This window comes from Amphiprion ocellaris, chromosome 16, assembly GCF_022539595.1.
Source record: "Amphiprion ocellaris isolate individual 3 ecotype Okinawa chromosome 16, ASM2253959v1, whole genome shotgun sequence".
Taxonomy (NCBI): Eukaryota; Metazoa; Chordata; class Actinopteri; family Pomacentridae; genus Amphiprion; species Amphiprion ocellaris.
This window is the reverse complement of record NC_072781.1, coordinates 25261887-25287793: the sequence shown is the minus strand read 5'-3', so window position 1 is coordinate 25287793 and position 25907 is coordinate 25261887. Positions and strand designations below refer to the sequence as shown.

General features: G+C 40.7%; 1 long non-coding RNA gene across 1 annotated transcript in view; it reads right to left on the bottom strand.

The window, feature by feature from the left end:
• Nucleotides 1-18931, bottom strand: part of LOC118470942 (uncharacterized) — a 33646-nt gene extending 14715 nt beyond the window's left edge. Inside the window, exons 1-2 of the long non-coding RNA XR_004848135.2 lie at nucleotides 18828-18931; nucleotides 16624-16685 (exon numbers count right to left, since the gene is read on the bottom strand). This is a non-coding gene — a long non-coding RNA (uncharacterized LOC118470942). The remainder of the gene's footprint in view (nucleotides 1-16623; nucleotides 16686-18827) is intronic.
• Between the last annotated feature and the right edge of the window lie 6976 nt (nucleotides 18932-25907).

Here is a 25907-nt window from a genome sequence, read left to right as displayed (position 1 = left end):
AGTCAGACTGTGGGAATTTGGGCTCTTAAGGGTCTTAAGTTTTATTCCAAACAACATTTAGTTAATTTTTGAAAATAATACATTAATTTAATAGTAATTCTGGTCAATTTTAAGTAGTCCAGGAGTAGAGATGTTGGTGCTGTGAGGGAAGGAAGTTAACCCGTAAGTTCCCATAACGCAAGATAATAATAATAATAATAATAATCAGACCAAGCATGTTGTCTGTGTTTGCTGACAAAAACACTGAAAATTGTGTTCATGTGTAACTAATATTTCTAACTACAGCCACTTATGGCACAATAAATGGGAATTTCTTATTATTTTATGCAATATTTTTGACATGGCCCTGACTGCGGGCCCCAGTAGTGGCAGTACTCTCTCCCTCACTTCATTAGTGATCAGTAGGTGCAGCTGGAGCAGGAGGCAGCAGGTGTGCAGCATCAGCAATCAGCTGACCTGCAGGGAGCAGGTGGGACTGGCTGATCATCTTCACCCTGTGCCATAAGAGGAGACCTCACTCACCATTCGACACCGAACTGTGAACAAGCAACAGTCAGTCTTGTCTCTTGTTTAGTTCTGCTCACCTTGGTTTTTCACCTCAGTTAACTGTTCGCTTTGAGTTTCTTCAGCCTGGACTTCACCTGCTCCCGACCACACCTGGATTCACTCGTCATAAACCCAATCCGTCCGCAGCCATCCCAACCTCTGGATTCCTGGTCTCCCATCACCTTCGTCACCGTCACCACCCTGGATCCGAGCCGCCACGTGCCACCACATGCCATCTCCTGCTCCACCCCAGACCACACCATCTGTTTCTGTCACTACTGCTTAGTCCTACACTCACCACTCCAGTCAGCTGAGTTTCCCAATCCTGAGCCAGGCTGTTGGCAAACTTATGTTCTATAGTTGCTTAGTAAATTCAGTATTTAGTATTAGTGTATCATTCATGCCGCTTATCCGGCTTAGTCATTCTGTATACATTTTGAGTATTCAGTTAGTACTATCGTTGTTTGGTTAGCTTAGCGCTTTGCCACTCCTGTTCAGCTAGGCCTTTGTAGCTCTAGTATATTTTCTACTATGGTAGATTCTCTATTGTTGGTTCTTGTTAGTTCATTTCGTTTACACTCTCCTGCCTAGGTGGTACCCATCGTGGGTTAGTCATTCCATGCTCCCTGAATATTATTTGTAGTCATTGGTTAGTACTCCGCCCGCCTGTAGGGGCTCTGCTCCATAGTCTCCCTTGTACCCTCATGTGACATCTGTCACTTCCGTTTGTAGTCTCCAGTTCCATGTTCGTAGTTCTGTTTTGTTGTATTTTCCTTTCTGCAAATAAATTCACACATACACTCTCTGGGATGTTGTTTCTCATTCTCTGCACCTGAGCCTCCAAATATACTGCATGCAATCCCCACCACACACACACACACACACACACACACACACACACACACACAAAAACAGCAAGTTTCGGCATTAGAACATGATGTGTTGACACACCAAAATGAAGTGTATTGCTTCATTGAATAGAACTGTGTATTTCAGCATTGTTGGAAAGATTTGGGATAACGCAAATGCACAAGTCAGCTAAATATAAAGTAATGTTCTAGTTGTATTTAGACATTTTAATGTGGAAATATTGCATAATATACCTGTAAATATAGCAGCTATTTTGGAAAGTAGGAAAGTGCTTTGCAATAATTAGCTTAGTAAAAACAGAACAAAATAATTTGATCCAATGTCATAAAAACCAACACGAAACATCTCAAAGCCTGACCTTAGTTTAGCTATTTGTTTTTCTGAGGTTATCCCTTGGTCTTGCATAACTTGTGTGTTTTTTTTTTCCAAATCATGAGCTCTCTACTTTAATAAATGATATTTGATTATATGTTTTATAATCTAATGATGTGTACACTGCTGCAAGCTATCCAGGTCACATATGGGTTTTCTTTTAACTGTACAAAAGCCACTTTCCCACTGGGGATTTAGACTGTCAGCACTCAGATTACAGTGCTGGTTCGCTTTTAACATGAGCTGCACAAACACACCATACAAATCATACACCTTCGCCTGAGTGTCACAGCGACAGCACACAAACCTCACTGTTCTAACAGGCCTAATAATGCACACATACACATATATCTGCAGCCGCTGGACTGACAGGACGCTGTTTTTCTTAAAACAAAATGCCAAACCTGTGTGCATGTGCCAAGATGTTGGTATGCCTGGTTTTGCTCAGCAAACTCCCCCCATGCTTCTACACACACACACACACACACACACACGCACAAACACAGACACACACTTCTCGACACAGATCTAATCAGCAGCTCAGACTTACCTCCCCCTCCTGCCATAACACATACACACATATGCACACTGAGCTGCTATCTGTGCCTTTCTCTTCTTCCACTCTCTCCTTTTCTTTTTTTTTTTTACAACTTATGTAAAGAGAGACAGGGAGAGAGTGTGTGTGTGCGTGTGCGTGTGCGTGTGCGTGTGTGTGTGTGTTTAGCGGAGAGAAAAGCCTTGGTGACATTAAACACGGTTGACAGGGAGTGGGCAGAATAAACAAGGTCCTGAGTAGAAAGGCTGCCCTTCAAACACTCTACTCAGTGCATAGGCCCAGGATCAACTGTGTTTATCAAAGTCCTGAGGCTACAGAGGGAGAGAGACAAAGAGTGAGAGAGGGGGGAGAGAAAGAGAGAGGGGTTTGGGTGAGGGGAGAGAAAACTGAAGGATGAAATGAAACGCTGAGGGCCTATGGACCCAGTTTTTGTGCCCTTGTTTAGCATTTATAGCGGCCTGTTGTTGCCTGTGGTTTCTATAGATTCATTTTGGAGGATGCAGTTAAAGTTAGTTTGGCTGCGTCAACATGTTAATCTGCAGTTGGTGAGGTTGTGTTGTATGACTGTAGAAGACAGCCAGTGTATTCAAAGATACAGTGTTTAGTTGTCTTTGCTGTTACTGTTTACGTCTTCTTCAAAAGTAAAAACTTCCATTTTCTGAACATTCAATTACATTACCTACAATGTAAAATACTTAACAAAAGTTGTACTCTTCACAAAAAAAGTTATTTATTTGAAAGGACCCCTTCATTGCTATTTATGTTTTAATGACACTGTTACGTTTGTTTATTGTACAAAAACACTACTCTTGTACCTTCTGTTGGCCCTTTAAGGCCTAAAACACAGTGGAAAAGAATGTAGAAAGAAGGTAATGTAATTTTAAATCAGAACGCAGTGAAACCAATGCAGGTGTTAAGGCTCTATGGACAGCCTGGTCAGACAACCACTATATAGACTCAAAGACCTCACCCACTGACGGATAGACATAGATAACAATTCAGTAAACATTCATGGTCCCCAGAGAATCAGTTATATTGAATTTATTGATGGTGAGTGCAGATTTCACTCCTAAATTCAGCATGAGGCTGACAGATTTGGTTTGGTAAAAATAATTTTATTGGATTGATTGGTATAAAATTTGGTGCACATGCTCATAGTGCCCTGAAGATGAATCCCTCTTGATCTTATTTGCAGTTTAAATGCCATACCTTGACAACTACTGAATGGATAGTGATGACATTTGGTACAGACATTCCTGTTACTCTCAGTATTACTGTAATTTAATAACAAATACCTGCAAAAGTAATGCCATTTCCATCAGTCTTGAACTTTCTGTTTAGTGATAATTAGCAAAATGTTGACCATTGTGAAAATGCGTCATTACACATTTAGAAGCTGTGGCAAGTGTGTTAAAATATATGAATATTACTTTCATTGTGTTCAAAGAGAGACAGTTATGAAACATAGCAGGACAGGTTGAGGGCGATTGTTACGAAGTATTTACTGTCTGCATTTTACATTCTGTCTTTATGCTGCCTTTTGGTGTATAAGCTGGTGAGTCAGGTTGTCTTTGAGTTTTATTCATACTCATCTCCACCCTCAAACTTTATCTGGATACCCTCAGGCCCCATAGTGCATGCCGCCTGTGTAACAAGTGTGTCTGGGTGGGTGTGCATCCATACACATATATATGAGATAAACTGTGTTGTATGTGGGCTTTTGCACACATCTATTGATCTCATCTTCCAATCACAAAGCATCTTCCAGTGGGACAGGAAATTGTGCTGGAATTCAGAGTTTATTACACGAGCTGCAGTTCAAAGGCAGAGCCAAGAAAAGAATCAGACAAATCTGTACATTTATGAGAGTGGAATCCATCTCACAGCATGCATCACTCCTGCTCTGAGAACTCTAACACCATCGTGCTACAGCAGCAATATAAACTCATAAATCAAAAGTCAGCCTCAGGATTGGGAGGGACTCCTGCAGTAAAAACCTGAGAGGTTGAACCGACCTGTTCAGTGGTTGACACATGACGTGCTCCGAATTTTAAGAGTTGGTTTATCCAAATTACAAATCACTTACAGCTAGTAGGATCTACCATGCAGATAAAGTTTGGTTTTGAGTTTTAAGATGTCTGTTTTATCAATCATCCAGATACTTACAAAAATGTTAAATATTTCTTAAAGTGAAGTCTATGTTAGTAAACAGTTGTTTTCTTTACACATCCAGTATATATGGAGTTACATTAGCATGAATTGAGAAATGCTTTTCTGGCCACGATGATCTAAACCTACTACTTCAGGAAGCATGTGACCCTTCAGCTGCTAAATGCTCCACAGTTAGTTGTTAACTTGGCAGTCGGTCATTGTGGTTGGTTTGGTTCTGTGTGACTATCAATGAAAACTGCTGTGTGCCACATCTGTGTACGAGGTTGATGAGAGTGGTAAATATAAACTGTAATGTTCAGGTGAGTAAAACCAAAACAATAGGTGGCTTTCCAGGAACTCAGGGTAGGTACAGATATGGTGAGAGAATCAACTGTAACATTAACTCAGTGCTCCAAAACAATGAAAAATTGTAGTTAGTCCAGCTCTATAGACACATAGGAAACAGAACTATGGAAGTTTGATATATTATCCCATATTGTGAATTGTGTGTTGTTGATGTTAGATGATGGATTTTTAATTTCCTTAACTTGTTGTCCTCTACAAGTTCAACCAATCAGCATTTGTCCTCTCATTTGTTTTTCAGGGGCAGTCAGAAGTACCCACCTTGGAGTCATTTTTTAATTTCTTCCCTAACAAGTGCTCTGATAGAGGTTCTGCATCAGTAGTTCTGAAGGACCACAACTTCCTGCAGTGGAAAATGACCTAATGGGGTTAATTAAGGGAAACTGCAGCTGTCATGATAATCTGTGGATCTATCAACACACTAAAGACCCAATTCACACTATACATGGTCATTTGATTTTTTTTTTTGTATAAAGCTATTGATTAAATCAGCTTTAAATCAGTGTGAATGTGTTTCTCCTGGTGTCTAAGGTCTGTGACTGAGGTAGTACGTCAAATGCGTGTAATGCTGCTTCCCTAATACACGGAGAGATGGACTCAAGGCCCTGAATACACCCTGAACAGGATACATGTGTGTAGAAAAATGAAATGACACCACATCAGCGAAAAAAAAACAAGCAAGAAAATCTGTGACCAATTTGGTGATAACTGATACACTCCAGGGATCTTTAGCTAGCCGACGTGCACTGGAATAAAGCCATTCTGTGGAAATTCACCCCGACTGTCTCATCACACCTATTTTATTCATTTATATCTTCCTGTTCAGCTGTTCTAATTTTCTATGCTTGTAAGCTGACTAGTATCAAATACCAACAATAGCATATTTATCTGTCATATTATTTACTTGTTTGGAACTATTTTGAGAGTTGTAACATCATGATGTGAAGCTACTGGGGAAGGAATATGTACTCCTTAGAATTGATAAATTTATGACCCTGTCAAACACACTCACATACTTGACTTCAGGAGGAACAAAGGCTGCTCTCAGTTCAGTATCTGTTTTGCTGGACTCACTGTTTGTTCACTGTTTGTTCACCTGCTGAACTCAAAGCAATGCAGCAGACAGTGACGTGACCAGGAAACATTTGACTTTTCTGACAGATCAGCAGGTAACTTATATCAGATCCTCTTCACAGCTAAAATTAGCAGGAGTGCAGGGTGTTTCCATGTAGTTTGTACTCTAATGGTGTCTGCTCTGTATTAGCTTACAGCTAGTGTGTATGTGCACTGTGCATTTGTTCACACTTACACTACACTGGGCTACAGTTACAGTAGGGTTAATCTTGCACCAGCATGCAGCAATTACACACACACACACACACATAGTGCGTTCTGGAAACCTGATGGAAAACAAAGATAACAATAGAAATGGGTGTCAGGTTGCTAAGAAGGTGTGAAACTTTGGCACTGTGCCACACACACACACACATGCACACACACAAACACACACACATACTCACAAATCAGTACTTGTTGAAATGTTTGTTCGCCACCCCCCCTACACACACACTTCCCACCAACACCTTATCCTTATCTCTCTCATTGTTTCTCCCTCTTCCTCCCCCATTCTCACCCCTCCATCTTTCCCCAACACAGCCGTAGTAATCAAAGAGTTAATCATAATCTCCAGACTTTGCAGACACACAAGCCGTCTTTGTTCCGGAGTGGAAAAAAACAGTGGAGCACTGATAGGGGGAAAAATCTTAAGTCACGTTCGTGGCCAATTAAGCTTTAAAAATATTTTAAATGTTCTGTACTGAAACGAGCTCTCTGCACTTCAAATGAAAATCATCAGAGGGCTTACCCCCAGAGTAATCTGTAAGGGTTTAAGTGTTTTAGTAGGGGTCGCACATTAATGAGTTGTGCATGTGTGTATGCATGTGTGTGTGAACATGCGTGGCTGATCCAGAGCCTATATCTTAACCTGTTTTGAAGAAAGTTAGTCAGACATACAGGTTGTGAGAACATATGGCCCAACTCCAAACTAAACAAAGGAACCGCACCGTTAATTAATGGCAGGTTAACTGCAGCCAAAGCAATGTAGAAATGTGCAGCTTTCATCCTCCCAGCGTGTGTGTAAAATGACTGCTTTCTGATGACAGAATGATAACATTGTTCTTCCCCATCCAGTTATATCAGAATGACTAGTATGTGCATGTGCAGTCAGGTTCAGTTTTGAACTTTGTCACATGCCATTCAAAGAAAACAAACAGGAAACTGCCTGATTTTATTTTCTCACACGTTACCTGCTGTGTAATTACGCAATTTAATGAGACAGTAAATAACAGGCATTGTGCTGCCTGTCTTTCTAGAGATGTGAACGTGACTCCTGTGACTTTAACTTCCTTTTAGGATGAACTATAATAACTTTTCATCTAAAGCCACCGTCAAGTCACTGAAACTGAAGAAATACACCTATCTGTGTGGAATATTGATGTAGGTGGCACAGATGCTGAAAAACAGTGTGTGTATAACTATGATGCCAGTGGCTTTGACAAAATTGCAGTATTTGACGCCCCAGGAATAAGAACAAATAACATTATACTTGCTGAACATCTGCACATTAGCTGTAGATGCTAGCGAGGAGATTTCAGCTTTTGTGGCTGTCTAAAGACAGAAAAATACAGCCTGATACTGAAACAACAAAACAAATGTAAAATTTTAAGTATCCTGCAATGTTTTTTTAATTTACGTCTGCAATGCATTTTCTATACTTCTTATTTTCCTCACAAGGGTGTATAGTTGTTATGTGCGTTATTAAGAAATCAGCTGTTCGCTAACTGGTGCAATTACTTTTAATTGTGCGCTGTCCCTGCAAACTAAACTAAACTAAGCTAAACTGTTAGTAAAGTAAGAAGCAACTTCTCTGGAAGCTGAAAATGAAAGTGATCCTTTCCTAATTTGTGAAACCGTCAGCATTTCCTGTGAAAGCAGTGAGAAGATGTAAAAGCAAATCAGCGTCTATTCTTCTTTCCTCTCGCTCTCTGTCTCGGCTTGTCTGGGGTTTTATCCTGCTGTGTTTAACAGGAAATTTCCCCATTCTCCACAAGTTTGTTTATGTCTCTGCCTCCTTGCCGACACAGTTAACTACAAACACACACACACACACACACACACACACACACATGAAGACATGCAGACTCACATACAGTAAACTAACACACAATCATGCATGCACGGACTTGCGCATGTGCTCACATGCAGGTATATGCAGACATGCTGACAAATCTGTGTGTATTTTTAGGGTCTTGCTCGTATTGTTCTGCTGTGTACTGAAGCTCTGGGAGGTCTGATGACGAACCTCAAGGTCCTGCGACATGTTTCCTGTTTACACTGCTCAACACAATTACTACCCAGCTGACGCATTGTGTGTGCTTACAGTCCACTTGTGTGTACAGTATTATGCGCCTGTGTGTCTTGGCCTGTGAGTTCTTGCCTGCCTGTTTGTGTGTGTTGACATGTCTGCCTGCCTGTGATTTGCTGCCCTGTTATGTTAACCCCTTAAGCCCGAGGCTGTTTTTTTTTTTTTTTTTAAATTTCTACCTGCAAGGAAAAACCTCCTTACATTTAGTCAGTAACAGCTGCAGGACTGAGGCCAATCTGAACAGTCTTGGGTTCTATGGATACAGGACACTTGGGAGAATTATTTAATGTCTGTGTCCACATCCCTAGATTAAAGTGAGCCTTGAAAAACTTTGACATTTTTCCTTCTGCATGATGAAAACTGTACATTAGAAGGTAATAATTAGTCAGTGACACTGATTATATTTGGCCTCGTCTCATAAATGTCAACTGTACTAAATCAACAGAAATGACACACAAAAATACAAATACTGGTGTACAAGGCCTGCCACTTTAATGAATGAAGTAGTGCCTGTTGCATTTTTATCACAGATGCCGCCTGGTCCCAGTACAGGCACCTCCAGGGTGGACAGGGGTTAAAACCTCGGCATTAGTCCCTATTCCATAAAGCTAATTGAGAAAAAATATTATTTCTTAGATAACTGGACAATGGTGAGATGGCAGCGGTGTTGTTTCTACTGGAACCAAGCTGCCTTGCATGGGGAATGATAACAGTGGCTGCTGAAATACTATTTTACTATTCTATGGATCAGCAGAAAAATAAACTATTATGATAGTGCTGTCAGACTGTGTTAAAGTTTGGGTTAGTTGGGGTCTGTCTGCCACAAAATACCTTTTAAAGAAATCAGAAAATGCACTGAAATACAGGTGCAGTTTAAAAATGTTGGCAGGAATTGTTAAAACACAGTAACTCTAAAGATGAGTCAGTTTCACACCAGATTTTGTTACTGAATCTATATGCTGACATATTTTCGTGTATTAAAGGATACACAAAACTGCCTGGATGCCTGTCCAACTTGTTCTGAACTTACTATTCAGACTGAATGAAGAAACATTTTTTTATCTCTTAGCAGTGGAAACAGTCTTTGACATGATACACAAGAAAAACATGCAGTTTATTTTTTAATACCAATGGATGAATTGACTATGTGCAGTATGAAATGTTTCAGCTGTAGTGACAAATCAGTAATTGCACCCTAGAATGTTTTTTTTTTTGTTCAGTCACCCAAAACTTCACCGTTTTCATTTAGTCTCACCAGTCTTATCCACTTCTGACAGTGACAGCTATTGTAGGGTTAGAGTTAGTATTAGCCTAACCTAAAAGTGCAATAAACCCACTACATGCTATTTCTCAGCTTTTAGCAGACAAACAAATTTAGCTTGCTAAGTGGATAGTGAACAAATCAAAGCATTTAGTGGCTACATAACCAAATACCGATTCTTCTCAGGAGCAGATGAAATACAAAAATGGACAGTGAATATTAGACCTAAATCCATGAGGTGACCAGAAGCATGACTCTAAAGAATTGCTTAAGTTGCTGCTTAACTGCTAGACATGCCAATGGGTTCACCGTAACAACCTTAAAAATCTTGAAACTCAAATCATGCAGCTTTAACATCTGCATTTCATTGGTGTAGGGGGTATTTTATTGCATGTAGGATTTCATGATGAGCGCACCATTGATCAGATAGGTTGTACCTCTTAGGGTGCAACAAAATGTCTAAATGGTGAACATACTTATGTCTGGCCAGAAGCATGAAAAGAATCTCAAAGGAGCCCAAGTTACAATTTAGTTTTTGCCCTGAAGTCACAGAAATAATGGTATTTGAAGTAAGGGCATTTTAACCAGCCATAGACGCAGTTAGGTCCCTTAAAGGACACTTTGACGTATCCAAAGAACCATTAAGATGGTGTCCCACTGGGCCAAGGCATATCACGGTAAAATAAAACTTCAAAAATACCAATTACCCAGACAAAGTAGTAGTAGATGTACGATGTGTGTGTGTGCGTGTGTGTGTGTATGATACAGCTACACTTCTGAGAACCAAATGCTTGTCCTCATTTAGTGACAGACCTTCAGAACACTAATGTTAGGGTGAAGGTTGGGGATTAGATATTTAGCTGTGATGGGTATCGTTCAGATTAGGGCTGGGGAATCTATTATAACAAAAAGGATGCTTACAAAAATAGAAGATGTTTGTATCTTGAATGCATAAAAAAAAGCTGACAGATAGCACATTTCTCTGCACATGCTCATGTGTTTGTATATTAGTCATCTCCTCAGTATTTCCAGGTCCAAGTACCCCAGTTGAACTATTTAACTGAGCAATGGGGCCAGCAGATGCTCTATCAGCAGCTAAAGTAAACAGCTATATTTTTATTGCACTTTGTTCTCTTTTTCTCTTTTTATTTTTTAAAAAGAAAAGGTCTGTACATACAGCAGAAAATACACATTTCCAGTCCCAGGACACAACGTGGGAGTGAGGGAAATGTGTTTCTGTGTGTGTTTGTGTTGGAGGAGAGCTAACGCTGAGATGACTGATCAGATGAGTGATAAGATTCTCAGGAAACACTTTCCTGTCTCAGGCCCTTTATTCCACCACTCCCTGTGTCCAACTAATGTCAGATATTTGCATTTACTGGCGTAGGACTAATCTGCCAACACAAACACACACTGTTTTTCAGAGACAACACCAACCTGACTGGATTCCACCAAATATGAAAATATGAATATAAATGCGCAGGTAACACTTGGCAAGTGGTTCTCCTCAAATTGGGGTCTGTGAAAAGACATCTGGAACTAAGACACACAAGCTTTCGTCTTCCCATTCCTTTGCTTTCCTTCCTTGCCTTTTTGTCCTCTAATGTCACTCCCAGCTCTAATTAGGCCAGACTCCACTTTGATTCCCTAAAACAAGGACTCCTTTTTTGGGGATCCATTGACGGTCCATCTGGAAGAACTTTAAACGTTGTTCCAACAATGTGCCAAAGTATCTTTATAACGTCAAAGCAACGAAGACGAAGAAAGTAAAACCATAAAATGAAAAATGAGTGGGCTCATGCAACCTATCTGAGATGTAACAGAGAGCAGCAATCAGTCTTCAAGGTTTTTACGAATGTTACTAGACACTGTTAGCATGTTTAGGTCTATCAATCTGCTGCAAAACCAAACAACAGAGTGAATACATTATATAGAACAAGACTGTGCGGTTTCGAGAGAAAGCTATCAAGTTTTAAGGTTGAAAAGAAAAGACGTTAGAAGTGTCCTTCAGATGTCTTTAGTTTGCAAAACGCAGACTCAAGAAGAACAAACATATGAGTCAGGAGTGAAATGTGGAGGCTGGAGGAATGTTGAAATCAAGATGTGAGAGTCTGACATGACAGTCAGGTTGACGGGAACAATCCAGCTCTTCCTGTTTATTGTTTCATCTGAGCCAGGGCAATTAATCACCTACGTGCACTCACATGCACAAACACACTTCTTCTTTTTCATAGCTCAAGTCTGCTCTCGCGTGAGTTTTACTTTTTCTGCTCATTGTGATCATTTCTTTCTGCGATATATATGAATAACCCATTAATGTGAGTGACGTTCCTCTTAAAGAGATGCACCAGCGACCTGTGTGAGGACTGTGTCAGAGGTACAAGTGTTTAACGCAGCTCAAGTGTACACTTATAAGGCGCGCTTGGTCCAAGCCAAACAGTTGTGCAGGTTTTGATTTCAGACCTGCTACAGCCTTTAATGGCTAAGTCAACATGAAGTCAACAGCAGAGTATTACAGCTGCTGAACGCTCAGGCTGCGTTCAAAGGTGGAACCTTTACATACTCAGCCTCTTGTGTGTGTGTGTGTGAATCTGTGTGATTGTTTGGATTGGATTTAAAGGCAGATATGTGAATTTTTTCCGTGTAAAATCAAAGGTTCCACTCTAGATAAAACCAAGACTGATGATCCATTTTTAACTGTGGGTGTTTTTAAGAGGCAGGGGAGTCTTTGAAGTTTCATTTTATTCATCTGGTATAAGATACGAGGTTTTATATTCATTAGCTGCTGTGAATTCCAGATGTAAAAAGAAAAACCTGTTGGAAGTTTCCTGAATTGCTCAAGGTCTTACATTGCAAGACACAACTTGAAGCACTAATATGCAACTTCTGGCCTGAAGGCAGAAAGTGTATTGTTAGTCGCGCTCTCCTCCCCCATCAGCTGGTCAAGTTCCCACCCTAGCAGCTGTCACTCATTTTGATGAGCTGTCTACCTGTGAAACAGTAGAGCCTGAGGCTGTTGGAGACAGGTTTGAAGAGGCAGAGCCAACCCAAGGAGAAAATGTAAATGTTTTCCACTGTAGTTTCATGAACATTTGGCCCTGCTGACACTGCAGCAACTTAAAACTGCTCTGATAAATGTTTTTTTTATATCAACCATGAATCATTTTTGCATGTGTAACCTGACAGAGGGCAATCATACTGACACACAGAAAGATCCACCAGTACTCCTCAGCTTAGGAAATGCTTTATAGCAGCTTGCAGTTCTTTCACTGTGGTCTATTTCAACGTAGCTCGAGGCTTTGATTGTGTTTTGACTCAAGGAACTGCTCCTGGAGAAGCTCGTTTGGGGCAATGTTCGGGGAAAAATAGTACCTACTGTGGGGAAAGTTCTTCTGATTGGTTTAATTCAAAGACAATTGCTGATAAGTCACAGTCAAACCTGTTGAAACCTCCATGGAATGGAAACAAAAGCCCGAGATGACTAATGACAAAGTGGTTTCTATAAATGTTCATACCACCTCATGCCTGTTACTACTCTGGTCCTGGTCCACTCTGACTGATGGTGACAGTATTGTTTCGAGCACTTAAGAAACCAGTTCTTTCAAGTTGTAGGTGAGGGCTTTCCATATCATCATTATTAATTGTTGGTTTCCGGTGCAAACATGCATGACTGACTTATTCCAGTATTACTATTTGCATTGCAGAGTATTTTTAGATGGTTTGAGTCGAGTTGTAGGTGAGCTGGTGTGCTCCAGTAGCAGATGGATGGGTGGAGAGAGAGGTGCAGACTTAGATAGATTCAGTGTTGTAGAGAAAGCAATGCTATAGAGTTACATATATAAGCTATTTACACATTGGAAGAAATTATTTTCATGGAAAAACCTTCTAAATATGTAACTCTGATACTAAGAAATTAGTTTCAAGTGTTTAATAAACAACCAGAGAAGGACTTTAATGAAGAACAACAAACAATATTTCTCTGAACAAACAAAAACCTTCAGGCCCATGTTAGATTGTGGGTAACAGGAGGTCATTCAGTGGGAGTGACAGTCTAATGTTGGTAGCAAACTTAAATATGACAGAATATCAGCAACACTATCAGCAGCACTTTATCTATTTTTGTCTGTCCCACAATCACTTATTCCACTCACATTCCGAACAGCACATAAAAGTTACATGGTTGAAACTTGTATTAAAGCTTTACGAGGTTCTCAAAAGTTCAGGTTGACGGTTGCAAAGTTGTACGTATCCTGTTTTACACTAAGACGGTAACAGTGACTGACAATATAAAAAAGCACATACTTTGTTTTCTTTGGGCCCTCGTGCACTCTTTACCTCTATCATATCTGCATCACCGATTCAACTCAGACACTTATGAGCTGTCAGTCAGCACTGGCTGACTTTCTTGGGCTCACAGCAAACAAATGAACTCCACTCCTTTTTCTAACTGCTCGCTGTGCTGAAATGCATGTTAATACTCTCTGATGCACACTGAGCTCATACTATGTTTATAGCTGTGCGCTGTACAGCACATATTCCTCTGTCATCATAGTCTTTCCACACACCCTTACTAATAACTTATAGAAGCTGTTACTGATATACGCCAGCCATTTTTTACTGTCAGATCTGTGCTGGATAATGCCAATTTGTAAAGTTTAATAAGTGGTGTTTATGGCACAGCAAGGTCAATTGAGAGGTCTGCTGCTTCTAATATATTCCTCACAATGAAGCTTTTATTGATTGTTGACCTGAGTGGACTTACATGTACTTACATTAATATGCACACAAAGGACATGGTCTTATAAAAATGCACACACAGAGGCCCTAGGGCAAAAACAGAAGAGGAAAGAATAGAAGTATAACTATTAGAAATGCACTTTTGAAAGACAATAAGTCCACTCAATAAAATATGTAATTGCATATCATAATGTATATGTTTGTACTTGTGTGTGTGTGTGTGTGTGTGTGTGTGTGTGTGTGTGTGTGTGTGTGTGTGTGTGTGTGTGTGTGTGTGTGTGTGTGTAAAGCAGAGCTGTGTGACCGAGCTTCCAGCAGACCAGGCCACAGCTGGTTGTGTTTAGACTGTTTGTCATGTACACCACTGTGGTTTATGCAGGCAAAATGACAGACAAAGCGACGCACAGACAGACAGAGAGACAGGCAGACAGGTAAATACACTTTAAACATATCTATTAACATGTCATGCAATTTAGTACGAAGTTTAAAGCTATATGTGACACTGTCTCAAGTTGGTGCCCCCTAATGTCAGTAAGCAGTAACACTTAAGTCTAACTAGTTGGTGGTAAATGTTTCCACCGGTGTAGCTTATTTCTGGATGGAGAGGGTGTTCATTCCAGCTAAGGATGACATGCTTCATGTCTTAGGCGCGCTGCTAATGTACGTCCTGTGATTAAACTATAAAAATCTCTTTAGAGCAAATGGAGTAACTCTAAGGCAGTTTGATTTGGCTCCAGCAGAGTGCATTAATTAGCATGCCTTTAACCAGTGATGAGGAACTTGGTTAGAATGAAGGGGCACATAATCTGACACTACTTTTTTCCCCTCAGCTTGGAATCAACTGTTTCCCTGTTACAGTGATGCTCATTACTGCTAGCTCTACTGTTTTCTGGGGTGGATGGAGCTACTTGCTAATTTTTTCCACTGACAAACTCTTCTTAAAGCTGCAACCACCTTCATCACGCAAATGTGGTGCAGCCATAGACTGTATAATAAGATGGATGTAGCCTTTGATTGTCAAACGTGAAGCTAACACAAACTGCCCTGTACCTGCGTTCTCTCAAGCAACCAGCAGGGGGCAACTTCTCCGGTTGCAAAAACAAGTTTGATTATATAAAAGTCTATGCAGTAATGACCCCACTTCTCACTTTATTTACAACCTCAGTAAACATTTTCCTTGTGACTTTATAGTATGAGGTACTAGTTTCACGACTTCTTTAAACAGCAAAATGTTCATCTTTTGCTCCTGTTTAAAATAGATGACAAATCAGGGTATGTTCAAGGACTCGCTGTGTGTAGTGTCCTTAAGTTCTCAGTCAGATCAACTCGTTTGTAGTTTCAAAAGACCCATATGGTGACAGCCAAACGCCGAGCTCGAGGCTTCAAAACAGTAGTCCACAGTTAGCACTGGAGGGCTGCATAATAGCTAGAAGTTTACCTACGTTTGTACTTTGGGATGTGTAAAAGTCTTTGGGCTAGTCCTTGACCCTGGTGCATCTTCTGGCATCATCCTGGGAAGCAGGTGTGCCACATTTAGGCCCGTGTAGGCATTTTGACTAACCTGACTGAATTATAATTTTGGAGAAACTGAACTGAGTGTCTATCTTTTTTAAAAAAAGGTGAGCAGGCCTTACACTTTTACATACACAGCTACAAAGACAGACATATTAATTGTTTTTATTGATCATTTCAATTGTTCTGTCTAAAGTACGAGCCTTTAAGACTTTGAGCAGGAGCTTGAACGCAGAAAGCCGTGAAAGCAGTCAGACAGGGAATCCTACAGACAATAACTGGACAGCGAAGCAGACAGGAAGGTCGGCTTCATGAGGATTTGAAACGTATTCTCTATTTCCCCTACAAACAAACCAGTACAGAATGTTCTTGGCTGATTGCCAGCAGATGAATGAAGAGACCGTCTCTCTCTGTGTCTGTGTACCTCTCTCCTCCCTCACTCCCCTCCTCCCTCAGAGCAGAGATGAATGGTTGACAGAGGAATGGAGGAAATATCTAGCAGCCAGATTCCTTAGCTCTTGTAATGCCATTCACACTGGTGTGAGTGTGTCCCTGTGGCAGGGGTGTGTAGCCATACAGTACTGTATGTTAAAATGTTACTCTGAGCGTTTTTGTACGTGCAGCCTCTTTCATCATGGCTATAAACATCTGCATGTTCACTCCAGATAACCTTTGTTTTACAGCAGAGTGCTTCACCGTAGGGCATTGCCAGGCTGGAGGAGCACACACACAAACACACACACACACACACACACACACACACACACACACACACACACACACATGCACTTACTTGCATCTATCGACTAATGTACATAGTAATTTACTCACACACTCTTTTATAATCCACAGAGGCTGTATCAGAGGGGACTGGGCCATGAAGTAGAGCACAGCTGGAAGCAAACAGACAAACACACAAGCACACAGTGAAAGCCCAGATAAGATTTGTAGCTTTGATTTTCTACATTCATCCCAACCACTGAGCTGTAACACCACTCGACTGTGGATGGATCTTCTTTGCAGGGACCACTACATTCACGTGTGCGTGCTGGACACACAGATATAAGTGCAAAGAAAGAAAAACAAGTGTGTGAACCGATGTGTGTTTGCACATGTGTGGGTGTGCTCTCCCTTTTTGCATATTGTAATGTATCCACGGGGTTCTGACTTAAACTCAGAGGGGGCAGCGTGAGGTTAAGTTGTAGGAGAGACAAACCCCTCTCACCTCAGGCTACATTATCTCCCTCATCTCTCTTTCACCCGAACTCCCTCACCCTGCTCTCTCTCGCTGCTCAAGTCTTTTACTGTTTATTTGTGCAAGTCTTTCACTAATCAGCCCGATGTTTTGTCTCTTGATTGGCTGCAATAATGAGGTCCTGCAGGTCAACAGATCCTTATCCCTCTCACTGTGTAAGTGTGTGTGCTGCTGGTAACGAGACTGTGGCCAGTACATATGGATTCATGCTTGCAATTTGCATGCTGGAACACTGGTGTAGTCAAACACATGGCACTTGGTTATGTTCAAAAACACACCCACACACACATGCACACTGATTGATGACCCAGTTAATGCGGCTGTGTGAAATAGATGAGACCCAGGCAGGTCGTTGCCTTTTGACATCCATCCATCAACACCTCTCCCTGGGGGGGGACTATTCTAGCTGCTAAGTTAAACATACACTGTACTGTTAATACATGTGTGTGTGCATGCCTGAAGTCTGCACTGAAACCTGCCTTGCTCAGGGAGATGAATGAGTTTTGAAAAGTGCCACATAGTCTTGTGAGGATGTGTTCCAGGTCAGGAGATAAGAACCGAGAACCTAGTTTCCTCACATGCACACGTACACAAAGCTGTTCATATTCAACATGCCAACAGGTTTCTAATCATTATCACATTGGTTTAGTGTGGAAATCTGCCTCACACAGTCACATTATGCTTTCCAGTGTACAGTCTAATCTCTGTTCTCTTTAGGGAAAAAGCATTGTAATAATCATGACTTTAGTTTCAGTCTAACTGTAAAGTTTTCCACAGAGTGTCACGTGCATCACATTAAAATATCATCTTAACACCTTAATGTGATTTGGTTTCTGATGAAGCAGATACATAGGCAGTACGTAATACTGCAAGAAAAAAATCTACATGCTAAATTAAGGCAATGACAGTAAAGGAGGAAAAAGCAATTGAATGTCATCAGAGGGGCAGATGTCTCTTTCCAATGCACAAGCACACCCAAATGTATGTATTCTATTTATGGTGCTGCAAACAGTGTTTTTACAATATGGTGAAGTTACAGAGCAGCCCAGAGCATTTCTTCCCAAACCTCTGATATTTTAAATCTGTGGGAGACACTATACACTACCATTCAAAAGTTTGAGGTCACCCAGACAATTTCATGTTTTTCATGAAAACTCATATTTTTATTCATGTGTTAACATAATTGCACAAGGGTTTTCTAATCATCAATTAGCCTTTCAACACGATTAGCTAACACAATGTAGCATTAGAACACAGGAGTGATGGTTGCTGGAAATGTTCCTCCTGGTGTCAGACAGCACAGGAAACCCTCAGAGGTCCTGTGTCAATGCTCAAATGGGTCAAAGTTGTTTCGGCATTGTAAAGAAGGCCTACACAATTGTAGACAGGTGGTTTTAATGTTGTTTCTATTTGGGATATATATGGAATGGGAGTATTCTATTAAAAATCTGACCTTAAAATATGTGACGTGTCTTTTAATTGTTAGACTTTCATCTACTATGGCAGAATGAGGGCACAGTAAAAGTTTTCATTGTATGATTAAAAGCTCCCATAGGATATCAAAGTAGAAGTAATATTTAGTGGAAGCTCTAGGGCCCTTGAAGTAGACTGACCAGAAGGGGAAGTATTCCAGTTCTTTCTGTAAATAAGAGGTATACCACAATGTAAAAGTATGCCGCAATATTACAAGTTCAGCACGGACAAATGTTAATTTTATTACTACAACAGCATTCTGAAATACAGTCAAGTTGATGTACATGGTGGCATGAGATTTACATACCTAAGCAGAGAGTACATCAAATTTTCCATTTGAAGAACTCTATGGCCACAGCTCCATGTCAGATTGTTAGTTGCAGTTCTGACGATGTGTGAGATCGTCATAGGTTCTCCGTGTGAACCGCAGAGTAAAAACTGCAGCTGTCAGATTGATCTAGTGGAGGAAAGGATCTTGGGAAATCTGGTGGGGGAAAAAACATGTCAAGTCACACACAATGAAATTACTCAAGGCAGTGTGGTAAGATAACTCCACCTGTTTCCAATGCTCCAAAATTTCACTCTGAGTGTTAAACATCTTGAAAATAAAGTGCCCTCAGATTGTGCCCAGATAGACGGTTTTCTGGAGGCTGTTAAAAAGGAACTGAACAGATTCCAGTGTCTCTTTTTGGTTTGTGGAAGTTATTACTGACTTAAAAGCATAACCAGATGAATTATAAGCCGACAAAAACAGGAGATGAAGAAATCTATGGCTGACGTATCGGTTCAAAATGATGTAAAAAATCTGTCCTATTGAGAATCTCCAGCAAACATGATCTTTCCATCTTTCACCATCCACACATACAGTATGCTCAAACTCCCCTGACCACTTGTTGTTCCTCTGATTCAGCTGACAGAGCACATAAAGTCTGGGAAAACTCCCCGAGCCAAGGACAAGAGAACTTTTAGAGTCATTATCACCTCCACATCTGCTGGTTTCACTCAAGTCAAGATTCCCCCAGTGCTAATACCTGTTAGATAACTTCATGGACAAAGACAGAGAGAGAGAGAGAGAGAGAGAATAAGGAGAGGAGGCAAGAGGAAAAACAACACTAGGGGGCAGTCTAATACAAAGCATGAGCAGAGCTTACAAAAGTCATAATTCACTCTCAGTCTGGTCAGATAGGGAGTTGTATGGAGCTGGATCACACATAGACATGCTGCTTACTGAATCTCCCTACTTTTTAAACAGCACAGTCCAGATCTATCCCAAACAGCCTGCTTTTTGTTTATCGCTTTCATTCCTGTTCATCACTTTGTAATTGCCCAATTTTTCAACCAAATTTAAACACACACTCATTTTTGTCTATAATGGCTCTGTTAATCGCTCATTAAGCCGCTGGAGAGAGCAGAGCAGCTGAAGGCTGCAGAGGAGCGTTCACCCAGTTAGACAAAAAGGCAGAGAATGGACGGCTTTATTCTGTCTTTGGCCTCCACTATTCTCTGTTCAATATTCTCCACTCGGCTTCTCTTTACGGTTACATAAACAGCATCTGAGATAGCCAGCCACATCCTCCACATTAGATTCCATTGAATGTGCACATAATGGCTGTGGTGTGGCTGCGCTGCTGCAGGGTGGAGGTCTCTCTCCCTCCTCTGTTTCTCTTTCTCTAGGTTGGTGGGACCCAGCGGCGGTGCTGCGCTAAAGCGTCTGTTTAGCAGGGAAGCCAGCTCTCCTTCATGTGGCTTCAGAGGAATGAGGGCCGCCGCCGCAGCAGAAGGAGCTGCTTCAGCGAGCTGTAATATGAGTCTGAAAACAACACCAGGCACCTCCAGCCATGCTCACTCACTCAGTGCGTTTGCTCTCTGAATTTGTCAGTGCTGTGATTTCAAATTGTATGCCTGTGTGTCTCTGTACTCGCAGCAACAGGTATGCTACATATATGTGCATACTGTACCTGTCAGTGCAGGCTCAAGTGTGTGTGCATGTGTAGTATAAACTATCCACCAGAGAAAGCCTGTGTGACTCACTTGGTATGTGTGTATATGCATTTGTGTGTGGTTGAGATAAGATTTGGGCCACTGATCTCTGATTCCATGACGGGAAATGCGTCTACAAACACACATGTGCTCACAGTATGTGTCTGATTGCTGGTCCTCACTGTGTGACAGACTGGGTTAAGACTTGTTTTAGGGTAGACTGTAGAATCAGAGTCAAATCTGTATTGTATAATTTAACAAAGTGAAGTGATGAGCAGTAGCTTTGAGGAAAAGGTGTGTTTTATGACTATATTAATGAATTACAAGAACGTTCTATTTTTTCAGTATGTTCACAATTATAGTCACTGAATTACAGAACTGCATTACATAATATTACATCATAGTGCATTCAAGGTACATTAAACTGATGAATACTTATTTTCTGTCTTTCAGATAAACAAATACTGCAGCATTCTAACGACACTGATGGTGGAAAATGCATTCAGATCCTTTACTTAAGAACAACAATGTAAATATCCTGCATTGAAAATCACATTAAGTTTAATATATTATCATCAGCAAGATGTCTTTAAAGTATCAAAGGCAACAACATTTGCTGCTGACTAATTTAAATACAGTTAGGTAGTTTAGTCCAGTGGTTCCCAACTAGGGGTCAGGTCCCACGATTGATGTGCGAGACAATTAAGAAAACATGATCTGCAACAAAAATGTGCAATGATTTTTTTTAAACATGTGTCTCTTTGGATTATTTCACTTCTTTGGGCCTTCAACATTTTCAAATCTTTTCAAATCTTTCTGTCCTTCACTCCTTTCTTCAGGAACACCGTAAGAGCTTGTCTCCATTCCAGCTAGGTGCTTCTAAGTTTAGACACATCCTTTGCTAGAAAGCAACAGCGTGGAACCGTTTTCTTTCATTTTTACGTGAATTTTTGGACTTTTCCGCAGTCTTCATCATGTCAAGAAACCACTTCTTAGATAAACACTTGCTGTGCCGCTGGAATGGTTACAAAATGAAAGCCAGTAGCATTAAAAATACACCTTCAAAATAAAATCCTGGAGGGAATGGTTATTTTGACACTAGCAAAACAAAGGCTTACCAAAAGTGATGAACTGGTCAACAGACCTTTATAAGAGTCATTTACACGCTATTTGGTATAAATACATAACGTGCACAAGCATAATACATGCCTAAAAAATGCAGTTCACAACCTGTTTCCCAAACCTCTATGACAGAAGTACAAAATTTGCATTGCCCATTGGACAGTCAGCCACAGCCACATAAATGGAAACAGACGAGAAATTTCATTTTACTTATCTAAAACAAGTAAAGGAGGAGGACAACAGCTAATATTAGCTAAGACATAAATATTACAAAATGTTAGCAAAATACTACAAAGAACAAGATCCTTATTCAACCTGCGACCCCTCAAACTAATATAGTTAGATGATGATATCCTAATCCCAGGCTTTGGAAGTATTGTCACGTTCACTTACTACTATGGGAGTCGTACTAGCTCGCTAGACTTGCTAATATTTTATTAGAGCAGATAATAGACACTATTCCTACTATGACACTTGTCAATTCATTAGTCAGTTTACTCTTCTGAACTTGTGTTTTGACGTCAGAAAAGAATAGAAAAAGATACCTGCAAACTCTTTAAACTAACAAGTTCTTGTAGCCACACACACCAGACTCACCAAACACATGAGCTCTTATGGGTTCTCCTCCCATTGCTGCACCGTATCTAACTCTCTAAATACATCCATGATGCATGCACAACTTAGCCCAAGTAGTTTAGTTTTTGAAAGATTTGAATATGCTTAGTAAGTTAGATAGGACAAAATTTATAATTGCGTTTATATCCAAGTATGTAGTGGGCTGGTTGCAGGACATAAGTTTCCCAACATGTACGGTCAAACCCGTTATTAGGACTTATGGATAGAGGAACAAAGTTTTCCAAATTGGGTCCCTCCACTTGTCGTACTTGTTCCCATGTTAGAGTCAACCATAGACCTTTGTATGGGACCCTCCAGTGCCATAAACCTGCTCCATCTGAACACTTTGATTCCCCTGACAAACAGGCTTGTGTACAGTGGAACAGCCACAGACAAAGTCATTTAAGCTTAATGCGTACAGGAATGCCAGATTAATCATTCAAAACTGCACATAGGCACAAATAGCTTTCAGTAACCAGTAGCCATGTACATGGTGACGTATGACAAGGTTTCACCGTGTTTTGTGTAATCATCCCATCTCCAATATAATCAAAGTCAGACACACAAGTAGAATGCTCATGTCCATGGAGGCCACTGTGGTTCTAATACACTAATAAGAGTGTTACTGGCTCCAGTCTTGTATTACACCTTTTCTCGCCACCTTGTTTTGAAACTGTAGTCCCTGTTATCCAGAGGTAAGGTGAGCTTTTAAAGAGCTTTGAGAATCATTAATTTAACTGGCTATGGTGGAGGGGGTAGAATAAAGAAAGGGGACACATAGTCTTAATAAGGTGGACTGGTTTCAGGTAACTGGAGGATTTGTGAGAGTATTTAAGTCCACAGCAATCTTTCTGTTCAGTCTGATACTCAGTTTGGAAAGTCCCACCATTCACCTGCTGCTGTATCTCTTACAACTTAAAGAAATTCCCGCAGTCTACCACCTTTCTTCAGCCACATCTCCCTTCCCGTGTGTTTGACTATCAAGGCGGGGTCTGTGTTAGGAAGGACAAGGTGTGTGTGATCAAACACACCTGGCCAGGACCTGCTCCACCCACCTAACACAATCACCTCCATACAGAAGCAGTAGTAGGGGCTGTTGTGTGTGTGTTTGCATGCACACATGTTCCCAGGGAGAAGCTTTCAGCAACTGGTGTGAAGGAATCCAACTCCAGTGGCGGTGACCCCCAAGATTTACTCCCCCTCATCCTCCTCCTCTTCTTCTTCTTTCCTCTCTTCTCTTTCACCCTCTTCATCATATCACCCTTACACTGCCTGCCCCACAGAGACAGCTGCAGAAGACATTATTCTATTCTGTGTGTGGGTGTGTGTGTGTGTATGTGTGTGTGAGAGAAAAAGATAAAAAGAAAATGAGAAGATAAAGAGGGAAAGGAAAGACTGTGGGAGAGGGAGAGAGAGCATTCGACACAGTGACAGGAGAAGGCGCACTGAACTTTTGCAGACACCGACATGTTTCTGCAGCCTGCTCTCAAAAACATTTGGGTCTGGTTCAAAAACAAGCCCTATGCAGCCCCATTCAACATATGTATTCCAGATCTGCATCACTTGGATACTGTATGTGTGTATGTGTCTTGGGGAAGAGAGGGAGGAGGGGGAGGGCTGCTTTTGTGCTCATCCTAAGGAAGGAGGACAGTCCTTCCTATGTATTTGAACATTTGACCAACCTTTCTCTTCCTGTGCATTGAGCAGTTTGGGTGGCAGCCTGGAGATCAGCCCTGATGTTAGTCTTTATGGTTCTTTCACCACAATGTGAACACCCACAATTACAAAATTGCCTATTCTTTAATGAAAATTATATTTCTCGGAAAATAAAAGCAAAACAACATATTCACATTGACTTGTCTTTTAATATTAGGAGTACTGCATGCACTCCTCGACTGCTGACGTCTGACGTTACGGTGAGCGTATTGCGTCACTTCCGCGTCACTTCCTCTTGTAGCGCTGTGTTGTGTTCTGTGATTGTTGTAGCTTATCCACTCCATCTAATTTGATATTCATTAAATCTGTGTGTAGCGGTAATATTTGAATCGTAACATACACTCGTTTTCTTCAAGCACCTTCTCAGTACTTAATTCTAAGTTAATCTGTTATCTCTGTCCGCTAGCCTAGCACTTAGCAGTTAGCATGGCTTCTCCCTCTTCCTCTCCTTCTCTTTCCTGCTCAGTGTGTCACATGTTTAGTTACTCCTCTGCCTCCTTTAGTGATAACGATACCTGTAATAAATGCAGTCTGTTTGTAGCTTTGGAGGCGAGGCTCTCTGAATTGGAAGCGCGGCTCCGCACCATGGAAAACACCCCGCTAGCTGTTAGCCAGGCCCACTTAGCCGGTGCGGACCGCAATAGTATAGCTGCTAGTGTAGCTTCTGCTAAATTGAATAGAATTGAATATTGACGTCAGCTGCAATTGTTGCTAGGATCAAAGCCTCCAGTCACCTTTTATTTTGTGGGCATGAAAGCTGGACGTTTGGGTTTGGATTTATGGAAAACACTTGTTTGGCTCATTACTTACACGTGTCTGTAATCTGTGTCTATGTGCTTGTGTTAAGTATGCAAAGGTGATGGTATTTAAAGGGAAATTCCTGTTTCATACAATTAGGGTTTTGTTATGATGCATTGCACTCATCAATTTACAGAAATGCATTGAAAAGGACAAGAAACACAAGATGATCAAAAAAACTTTTAACCACGCACTGCACTGACTCTAGAGATCTGGAGGACCTTTGTCAATTTTGAGAAAACAAATCAGCCAATAGTCTCTGAATGACTCTGATAATCTCAGAAACTACAGTTTTTTTTTAACTATTTGCCCCCACCCTCTGAATATGACACGAGTGGTTATAGTAATACCAAGGTTTGATATAAAATAGAAAACCTTTGTCATCATAACTCCTGTAATAAATCTGTGGTTAAGGTTTAAAGTAACATGACCATTGGTTTGAAACAAACACCTCAATCTACTCCCTAGGTAACCTTTGTAGCTCTAAAACTACGTCTTCTCATGTCTGCCTTTGCTTCTGTTGCAATTAAAATGTCCACTAGAGTTGATATTAATATAATGTAACAATGGGTTACAAGCTCATTGCACACACAAAATATGGAGTAGTCATTTAGTTTTGGGAATTGAGTTTATAGCAGGGGCTTAGAGTCGGGATATCTTGGCATTTATACCTTACATTTGGAACACTAAAATTGCTCTTGTAATTCTCTCAACTTCTTAGATGTACATTGCTAGTTTGCTGAAGTTCCTCCAAATAATAAACATATTTTCTTACAGTCACTTCATTCATCTTTAGTGCATTGGAAAGCAGACCAGAAACGCTAAATGTAAATGCAACCAAAAAGCATTCAAATATGCTTGAAATCTGACTTCAAAATTTATATTAGCCAGATGTTTAAATGGAGTAAATGTATGGATACTGCAAGATCCACACGTTGGCGTTGATCCTCCCAAGTGCAACTACTTTAGCTCAGAGAGTGTGACAATTTCCAATAAAGAGTCTTTCTACCGTGATAACGATAAACGAAGAGACTAAAATTGCATAAGAATGAGCTGCTAGCCTCTCTTTCACAATCGGCCTCTTAGACCATTTCAGCCAGTGCAATCCAACCAAAAGCAATACATGCTCCTTAAGGTTTTATCTGATTCTTCATCA